Genomic DNA, 11,375 nt, shown 5'->3' with positions numbered 1-11,375 from the left:
TATGAAAGGATGCTTATTGTATTTTATTGATTTCCTTTGACAATTCCCTCTTTGCAAGGAACCTCTAGGACGCATGACTGTTGTGAATATCCGGAAATTCTTGTAGCCATTCTTTGTAAACCTTTATATTCTATTCCGAACTGGATTATTTCTTAACAGGTCTACATGATGTTGAAGTTAGAGCCTATTTTGTTTCTTGTTGTATGTACATGTTCTGTTTTATCAGATCTATAATATGTAATTTGAAATCCAGTAGGAGGAGTGGCAGCAGAAGCAACTCACAGGGTCAAGGCAAGGCCTAGACATTTGTCTAGGACTCAGTCGAAACTTATTCCATTGTTGTCCCTTGAAAAATTAGAAATTTGGAAACCATTGTGGATGATGAGAGGCAATCTTATTCTGACTCTAAGATAATGGAGGAGATTTCTTGTTTGGCTCCCGATCATAGCCATATTAGTGGATGGAGAAACAAATACCTCAACTCAATTTCACTACACTTGAAGACAAAGACCCCAACCCAATTTCATTACACTAGAAGATAAAGACCCAGCTTGGTATGATGATGAATGATAAACAAGTGGAGAGATACAATGTTTTTGCTTAGTTGGAGAATATTAAAAGAATGTCGAGAAATCAACATATTTTCATGGATAGGATGGATACAAGGCTGACCCATGTAGAGAATGTGACTTTGATACTTCTGTGCCTACCCATTCTAGCCGATGTAGAAGGTCATCTTCAATGTGACTTTGATATTTTTCTCTCCCCATTTGAGTGAAAATTTCCTTTAACTCTTAATAGTCTACAAATCTACTGGCATATATGTTTTTGTACTTATTAATCAAAATGTGTAGTTTTTTTTACTTTCTACTCATCTAATTTCCCCTGAAGAAACCCAAATCCCCTAAATAATAAGAACATCATTGTACTCTAGATTTGAAGGCATTTTGATGCAATAATGTTTTTTAATATATATATATATATATATATATATATATATATACATATATATATATATATACATATATATATATATATATATATATACATATATATATATACATATATATATATATACATATATATATATATATATATATACATATATATCTATATATATAGATATATATATATATATATATATGTATATATATATATATATATGTATATATATATATATATGTATATATATATATATATATATATATATATATATATATGTCCGGTAACATGAATTTGCACATAAACGGAAAGGAGATTTCTGCCATTGTCAAAGTGCAAAGGAAATTTTATGGCATCAAATTTTTGTAACCCATATCCTTCTTTGATCGTGAACCAACCAAGAACTTCTGTGTCACTAAATTTTCTTATTCCATTTCATCCATTGTTGATGAACTAGCTATGTTTGTATAACCCGTTCTTTACCAACTGCCCCACAACGTTGACCTAAGGAGATGCCGCAAAACTGTATTCCAAACCAGTATAAATCTCTGTTACGTCTTAGAAGATTATTATAAACGCAGTTTTTTCAGAACACCAGATATTGACTGAATTCCAGCGATGATTTATATCATTCTAGACATATACCAAATGATATCCAACATTAGCTAGTCTGCACAAATTGCTGATACAATAGAGAGTAGCTGATGTCAGAGCCACTATATGTATTAGGTAACGATTTTTTTCGAGAGGATTGTGGAAAATTTTCCATCATGTGAAATTACCTGTTTAAATTTTTCGATCAGCTCCGTTGTGGACCCATTCACCAACCTCAAACTCAAAATGAAAAATTCGACAGCTAAAAGTTTTTCTTCCATGGAAAGAAACCATTGTTAGTGTTGAAAATAATGAAGAATATGTAAATTTGGAGAAATTTGGTTCACTAGAGTTTTATCTTATGAATTAGTTCTTATTTTTTAGAAAATTGTCTTAACTTTTCTAGATTCCTTTTATATAGATTGTTCTTGTTAGCATAATTTCGAAATAGGCTTCTCTCCTGGTGCATATAGGCCATGATGATAGGTGTGGGGCAGTTCCATTCATTGTATGTCACACTATCTTTCAGATTAGACACAGTAATATTTCCTTTTATACAGATTGTTCTTGTTAGCATAATTTTGAAATAGGCTTCTCTCCTCGTGCATATACGCCATGATGACTCATCACACACAACATAAAGTATGCAATGTTGTTAAAACTAGAAAGCCTGCCATCCATTCAGAGAAGGTAAATCTTAAGGAGAATCCAATTAGGTATGGCCACACTCTTCAGCCTTGTATCACTTGTTTTGGGAATAATACATTTGATATTTCACTACTGCACAAGAAAAATGCAAATCAAGAATGATACATTATGAACCCAAAAGATAGTGACCACATACTAGGTTCACCCTCCCAACATAAGCAAGGAGAGTTAGCATGTCCATTTTGTATCTGATCTCAATGCATCTACATCATCCCTAAAAATTTCAATCATCTTAGAGATTTGCATAGCCAACTCCATTCTATTAATTGAAACTTCTCCAAAATGGACTAGATTAGAAGGTTGTTCTGCACCGTTGTTTCCACAAGGAGCTGTATGTTAGCCTGATTTGGTTTCCCATGGTTTTCATTACGGTTAGAGGAGCAGGAGGACGAGGGGGTGCAGTTTAGCAGCAACAACACCGACAGTTCAGTTGTTATATGTAGTTGATATTACATGATATGATTCAAAAGTTCATATGAGTTTAGGAGAAGAAACTAATCAAAAGGTTTTGATTGCTTCCTCAGAGTTCTATATCAAATTTAAAGTGTTGGCATAGTCATTTTGTTATGCACATAGACTAAAATTTTCCTTTTTGTTGGATACTCAAATAGAAACTAAAAAATTTCTGGCAAAATTAGTTGTGGAGTTAGGGAAGCAGAAGGTTTGATGTTCTCTCTTACCTTGTACAATACTTGTGAAAGTGGCATACTGTAATGATCTATGTGGGATGCCATTTATTGGTTAAGAGTTATAACAACATATGTTTGATGCACTCCAGTAGTCTAGGGATCTAAGCCTCCAATATTTTCAGGACCTTGAGCTTTTACCATGGTCTCGATTTTAGAGTTGTTTTTATTGAACTAAATAAGTTTGTATATAATCTAACAAATCTAGATTCTTGTATGATATTCTAGCAAAAGTATCGTAACATTAACGATTGTTTTGTTTTGCAGAAGGGACATACACAGCTTAGAAATTAGACAATGCGTGTCATTTTTTGGGTTATCAATATCATGACTCTTTACCATCTAATTTTGATTGCAACAATGCGTTTGTAAGTGCAAATACCATTATAATTACACAAACCGTTCAAATGTGTTGAAAGTATAATGAGCTAATAAACCGGGTACTTGGGAAGCTAATCAAGCATTTCAAAGTAATGTGTACCTTGAACAGGTTGATGCTCTTTTCTTACAGACTCTAGGTCAATTAGCATTATGTCTTGTCATACTACAGTTACATGACTACCGTCACAAACTTAATTCAACCAATATCCAAGTGGAGTTGTGGGGCAGTTCCATTCATTGTATGTCACACTATCTTTCAGATTAGACAAAGTAGTATTTCCTTTTATATAGATTGTTCTTGTTAGCATAATTCTGAAATAGGTAATTAGACAAAGTATGCAATATTGTTAAAACTGGAGAGCCTGCCATCCATTCAGAGAAGGTAAATCTTAAAGAGAATCCAATTAGGTATGGCCACACTCTTCAGCCTTGTATCACTTGGTTAGGCGGTTAAGATGAGAGATAAATATAGCCATCTAGGTTAGTCTATTATCTGCCACCAAAATATGATCAATGTCTGCTTGTCTAAGGCAAACATGTCACAAATTCCATGTAAATACTCTCTCATTATTATGAATAAGTAATCCTCTTTGAAATGTTTAATAGATATATCTTGCATCTACACACTTGGGTATCGAGTTTTGCCCTTCTTCATTGTTCTGGTAGACATGGGAAATTTCAAAGTGCCAAGTCCACTATAATACCAAATGTGCAAAGGTGGAGCAGATTCATCAATCACCTGCAAATAGGCTCAACCACCCCAGGGGTTGAGGACCTCAGACAATGTAAACGTTCCTTTGAACCCTTATGTGGACCCTTTGATGATAAGGATCTGGGGACCCTTATGATGTGGAAAACAAGCAGTGAAGAACACACCTGGCAAATAGAAAATTATCATAATGAATATTACAGTTACACTTCATTCCTCCCTCATATAGGACTTGAAGATATTTTGCAAAAATGGGCTGCCTCAGGTTGTCTAAGAAGTATTAAAATAATAACAAAATTGTAACTACTTACTCGAGGGCTAATTTGTGTTGCTTGAGGTATTAAAAACTAGATACCCATACCTGAATAATTACAAAATTATACAATTATTGTTACATGTGTTGTTTCCTCCCATCTTATGCAGAAGTTGTCCTTAATTTCTAGAAAGTGTTGTTCAAATGTAGCCCAGGATATCCCTTTGGCTTGAGATGGCAGGTTCCCTTGTGTACCTTTAAATATGATTTGGTTTGCCTATTCTCTGTTGAAGCTGTTGATACAGTCTGGGGGTTGAATAGTATGTTCTCTGAGTGTGGGCTTGTATCTATAGCATCGCATTGTGTGGAATCATGGATGTAATATGTGTACCTCCTCCAACTGTGAGGGTTCAGAGAGGTTGAAGTTATTAACATTTTGCGTTGAATGCAAGATGTGCTCGATTAAGAGCTAAATAGAGGCATTCAGGCCCACAATTTGCAAAATTGTGTATGCCTCAATATTGAATGGTTTTGGGCAATGTTGGTGTTGTTTGTTAAACTATATCTTGTCAAGATGAAGCTAGACTTAATCGTTCATCTAAAGATTGTGAGGAATCTGATGCCTAAGTGGAGGCTTAGAGCTTTTTATTTTGCTCGTGTTTTATTTGTATGTTCTTTATATCTTATCTGTCTTGGATTTGTATGTTCTGCCACCCTTCTGCAACTTTGTTCTTGAAAGTTGAATCCACTGTAGGTTGCTCTACAATTATGCTAACAAGGTCACCCCAAGAAATTTTCACAGTATTTGACGGGTGAGACATCACAAACCAATGTCAATAAAAATGTTCAATTGCAAGTGTGATGAAAATCTTCGTGGATGAGTTGGCTGTTACTTTTGAACCATCCCAAACTGTAGGGCTGTGGATGCACTCGTGGGAAGATTTATTGTTGTAACCAAATCTTGTGACACCAAGTTTGTCATGTTGCCATTGTCGATTATTAGTTGAACTAGTTGATCCTTAACCTGGCAATTTTGTGAAAAAGGACGTTCTTTATTAATGGAGTATTAGCCAGTCATTAAGACTAATTGCAGATTAGGCCCTTGTGGATACCTAGCCTTATAAAATTAAAGGTGTAAAGCAGTAACATCCAAAAGTGTCTGTTAGGTTCAGAAAAAAAGAGCCTCTCTAATCGTTGCTGTTGATGGTGGTTCACAGACAGCAAGAGAGGATGATCAGAGCAGGTCTCTTCAGCTTGGGGATGACAGAGTCATTAGAGAATCAACTCATGTGCTATGCGGAAGCAGAGGTCACTTAATCAAGACAAAATTGGGCACAACAGCTTCCAATTTGCTCAGAGGGTCTTTTTCTGGTGGCCAGTCTCGTGGTTAAGTTTCTGAGATAAATATATGAAAGGATGCTTATTGTATTTTATTGATTTCCTTTGATGATTCTCTCTTTGCAAGGAACCTCTACGACGCATGACTGTTGTGACGCATGACTGTTGTGAATATCCAGAAATTCTTGTAGCCATTTTTTGTAAACCTTTATATTCTATTCCGAACTGGATTATTTCCTAACAGGTCTACATGATGTTGAAGTTAGAGCCTATTTTGTTTCTTGTTGTAGGTACATGTTTCTGTTTGATCAGATCTATAATATGTACTTTGAAATCCAGTGCCTCATATTGTATTTCTAGAACACTACTGTTTGTTTATGAAACTCAGTCATGTATCTTAGGGCTTCCTTGCAATGCCCGAAACAAAATTAAATTCCAGAATAGATCCATGCATCTCAGTGCATTTCACCATCTTTTAGTAAGCAGGCAATTCCTGTCTTTGAAGATTCTTCCTTGTATAATCGGTCAACTGACATTCAAAGTTATAGCTACAATGTTTAGGTCCGTTTCCATTGGGTTGGTGATTTTTAACAATCTTAATTACATTTTTGACTTGTTGCATTCTGCACCTGTCTCTGTACATGTAGAATTTTTTTGGCTATGCTTAATTTATCTAATTTCTATACTATCTCATGCTCTCTTTTTTCTTGGCCTCTGGTATTTCAATGCCTACAGAGATGACAGGAATTTTCTTGGCCTTTGGTATTTCAATGCCTGCAAAGATGAATCCTGCCATACAAGAAAAATTGCCCAATATCTGATGAAGGTCTTGTGACGATTGCCAGCGACTGCCCTAGCCTTATAAAATTAAAGGTGTAAAGCAGTAACATCCAAAAGTGTCCAGGTTCAGACAAAAAGAGCCTCTCTAATCGTTGTGGTTGATGGTGGTTCACAGACAGCAGGAGAGGATGATCAGAGCAGGTCTCTTCAGCTTGGGGATGACAGAGTCATTAGAGAACCAACTCATGTGCTATGCGGAAGCAGAGGTCACTTAATCAAGACAAAATTGGGCACAGCAGCTTCCAATTTGCTTAGAGGGTCTTTTTCTGGTGGCTAGTCTCGTGGTTAAGTTTCTGAGATAGATATATGAAAGGATGTTTATTGTATTTTATTGATTTCCTTTAATGATTCTCTCTTTGCAAGGAACCTCTGGGACGCATCACTATTGTGAATATCCGGAAATTCTTGTAGCCATTCTTTGTAAACCTTTATATTCTATTCCGAACTGGATTATTTCCTAACAGGTCTACATGATGTTGAAGTTAGAGCCTATTTTGTTTCTTGTTGTAGGTACATGTTCTGTTTGATCAGATCTATAATATGTAATTTGAAATCTAGTAGAGATCTAATTTGAAATCCAATAGGAAGGGTGGCAACGGAAGCAACTCACAGGGTCAAGGCAAGGCCTAGACATTTGTCCAGGACTCAGTCGTAACTTATTCCATTGTTGTCCCTTGAGAAATTAGAAATTTGGAAACCATGATGGATGATGAGAGGAAATCTTATTCGGACTCTAAGATAATGGAGGAGATTTCTTGTTGGGCTCCCGATCATAGCCATATTAATGGATGGAGAAACAAATACCTGAACTCAATTTCACTACACTCGAAGACAAAGACCCCAACTCAATTTCATTACACACTAGAAGATAAAGACCCAGCTTGGTATGATGATGAATGATAAACAAGTGGAGAGATACAATGTTTTTGCTTAGTTGGAGAATATTAAAAGAATGTTGAGGAATCAACATATTTTCATGCATTGGATGGATACAAGGCTGACCCATGTAGAGAATGTGACTTTGATACTTCTGTGCCTTCCTATTATATTCAATGTGACTTTGATATTTTTCTCTCCCCATTTGAGTGAAAATTTCCTTTAACTCTTAATAGTCTACAAATCTACTGGCATATATGGTTTTGTACTGATTAACCAAAATGTGTAGTTTTTTTTACTTTCTACTCCTCTAATTTCCCCGGAAGAAACCCAAATCCCCTAAATAATAAGAACATCATTGTACTCTAGATTTGAAGGCATTTTGATGCAATAATGTTTTTTAATATATATATGTTTGGTCTTATAGTGGACTTGGCACTTTGAAATTTCCCATGTCTACCAGAACAATGAAGAAGGGCAAAACTCGATACCCAAGTGTGTAGATGCAAGATATATCTATTAAACATTTCAAAGAGGATTACTTATTCATAATAATGAGAGAGTATTTACATGGAATTTGTGACATGTTTGCCTCAGACAAGCAGACATTGATCATATTTTGATGGCAGATAATAGACTAACCTAGATGGCTATATTTATCTCTCATCTTAACCGCCTAACCAAGTGATACAATGCTGAAGAGTGTGGCCATACCTAATTGGATTCTCTTTAAGATTTACCTTCTCTGAATGGATGGCAGGCTCTCCAGTTTTAACAACATTGCATACTTTGTCTAATTACCTATTTCAGAATTATGCTAACAAGAACAATCTATATAAAAGGAAATATTACTTTGTCTAATCTGAAAGATAGTGTGACATACAATGAATGGAACTGCCCCACAACTCCACTTGGATATTGGTTGAATTAGGTTTGTGACGGTAGTCATGTAACTGTAGTATGACAAGACATAATGCTAATTGACCTAGAGTCTGTAAGAAAAGAGCATCAACCTGTTCAAGGTACACATTACTTTGAAATGCTTGATTAGCTTCCCAAGTACCCAGTTTATTAGCTCATTATACTTTCAACACATTTGAACGGTTCATGTAATTATAATGGTATTTGCACTTACAAACGCATTGTTGCAATCAAAATTAGATGGTAAAGAGTCATGATATTGATAACCCAAAAAATGACACGCACTGTCTAATTTCTAAGTTGTGTATGTCCCTTCTGCAAAACAGAACAATCGTTAATGTTACGATACTTTTGCTAGAATATCATACAAGAATCTAGATTTGTTAGATTATATACAAACTTATTTAGTTCAATAAAAACAACTCTAAAATCGAGACCATGGTAAAAGCTCAAGGTCCTGAAAATATTGGAGGCTTAGATCCCTAGACTACTGGAGTGCATCAAACATATGTTGTTATAACTCTTAACCAATAAATGGCATCCCACATAGATCATTACAGTATGCCACTTTCGCAAGTATTGTACAAGGTAAGAGAGAACATCAAACCTTCTGCTTCCCTAACTCCACAACTAATTTTGCCAAAAAAATTTCAGTTTCTATTTGAGTATCCAACAAAAAGGAAAATTTTAGTCTATGTGCATAACAAAATGACTATGCCAACACTTTAAATTTGATATAGAACTCTGAGGAAGCAATCAAAACCTTTTGATTAGTTTCTTCTCCTAAACTCATATGAACTTTTGAATCATATCATGTAATATCAACTACATATAACAACTGAACTGTCGGTGTTGTTGCTGCTAAACTGCACCCCCTCGTCCTCCTGCTCCTCTAACCGTAATGAAAACCATGGGAAACCAAATCAGGCTAACATACAGCTCCTTGTGGAAACAACGGTGCAGAACAACCTTCTAATCTAGTCCATTTTGGAGAAGTTTCAATTAATAGAATGGAGTTGGCTATGCAAATCTCTAAGATGATTGAAATTTTTAGGGATGATGTAGATGCATTGAGATCAGATACAAAATGGACATGCTAACTCTCCTTGCTTATGTAGGGAGGGTGAACCTAGTATGTGGTCACTATCTTTTGGGTTCATAATGTATCATTCTTGATTTGCATTTTTCTTGTGCAGTAGTGAAATATCAAATGTATTATTCCCAAAACAAGTGATACAAGGCTGAAGAGTGTGGCCATACCTAATTGGATTCTCCTTAAGATTTACCTTCTCTGAATGGATGGCAGGCTTTCTAGTTTTAACAACATTGCATACTTTATGTTGTGTGTGATGAGTCATCATGGCGTATATGCACGAGGAGAGAAGCCTATTTCAAAATTATGCTAACAAGAACAATATGTATAAAAGGAAATATTACTGTGTCTAATCTGAAAGATAGTGTGACATACAATGAATGGAACTGCCCCACACTTGTCATCATGGCCTATATGCACCAGGAGAGAAGCCTATTTCGAAATTATGCTAACAAGAACAATCTATATAAAAGGAATCTAGAAAAGTTAAGGCAATTTTCTAAAAAATAAGAACTAATTCATAAGATAAAACTCTAGTGAACCAAATTTCTCCAAATTTACATATTCTTCATTATTTTCAACACTAACAATGGTTTCTTTCCATGGAAGAAAAACTTTTAGCTGTCGAATTTTTCATTTTGAGTTTGAGATTGGTGAATGGGTCCACAACGGAGCTGATCGAAAAATTTAAACAGGTAATTTCGCATGATGGAAAATTTTCCACAATCCTCTCGAAAAAAATCGTTACCTAATACATATAGTGGCTCTGTCATCAACCACTCTCTATTGTATTAGCAATTTGTGCAGACTAGCTAATGTTGGATATCATTTGGTATATGTCTAGAATGATATAAATCATCGCTGGAATTCAGTCAATATCTGGTGTTCTGAAAAAACTGCGTTTATAATAATCTTCTAAGACGTAACAGAGATATATACTGGTTTGGAATACAGTTTTGCGGCATCTCCTTAGGTCAACGTTGTGGGGCAGTTGGTAAAGAACGGGTTATACAAACATAGCTGGTTCATCAACAATGGATGAAATGGAATAAGAAAATTCAGTGACACAGAAGTTCTTGGTTGGTTCACGATCAAAGAAGGATATGGGTTACAAAAATTTGATGCCATAAAATTTCCTTTGCACTTTGACAATGGCAGAAATCTCCTTTCCATTTATGTGCAAATTCATGTTACCGGACATATATATATATATATATATATATATATATTAAAAAACATTATTGCATCAAAATGCCTTCAAATCTAGAGTACAATGATGTTCTTATTATTTAGGGGATTTGGGTTTCTTCCGGGGAAATTAGATGAGTAGAAAGTAAAAAAAACTACACATTTTGATTAATAAGTACAAAAACATATATGCCAGTAGATTTGTAGACTATTAAGAGTTAAAGGAAATTTTCACTCAAATGGGGAGAGAAAAATATCAAAGTCACATTGAAGATGACCTTCTACATCGGCTAGAATGGGTAGGCACAGAAGTATCAAAGTCACATTCTCTACATGGGTCAGCCTTGTATCCATCCTATCCATGAAAATATGTTGATTTCTCGACATTCTTTTAATATTCTCCAACTAAGCAAAAACATTGTATCTCTCCACTTGTTTATCATTCATCATCATACCAAGCTGGGTCTTTATCTTCTAGTGTAATGAAATTGGGTTGGGGTCTTTGTCTTCAAGTGTAGTGAAATTGAGTTGAGGTATCTGTTTCTCCATCCACTAATATGGCTATGATCGGGAGCCAAACAAGAAATCTCCTCCATTATCTTAGAGTCATAATAAGATTGCCTCTCATCATCCACAATGGTTTCCAAATTTCTAATTTTTCAAGGGACAACAATGGAATAAGTTTCGACTGAGTCCTAGACAAATGTCTAGGCCTTGCCTTGACCCTGTGAGTTGCTTCTGCTGCCACTCCTCCTACTGGATTTCAAATTACATATTATAGATCTGATAAAACAAACATGTACATACAACAAGAAACAAAATAGGCTCTAACTTCAACATCATGTA

The sequence above is a fragment of the Pinus tabuliformis genome, chromosome 7 (genome assembly GCF_031772625.1).
Source record: "Pinus tabuliformis cultivar Carrire ecotype Pingquan chromosome 7, CPIR1, whole genome shotgun sequence".
NCBI classification, from domain to species: domain Eukaryota; kingdom Viridiplantae; phylum Streptophyta; class Pinopsida; order Pinales; family Pinaceae; genus Pinus; species Pinus tabuliformis.
The sequence above is the reverse complement of the archived record's forward strand: the minus strand, read 5'-3'. Positions refer to the sequence as shown.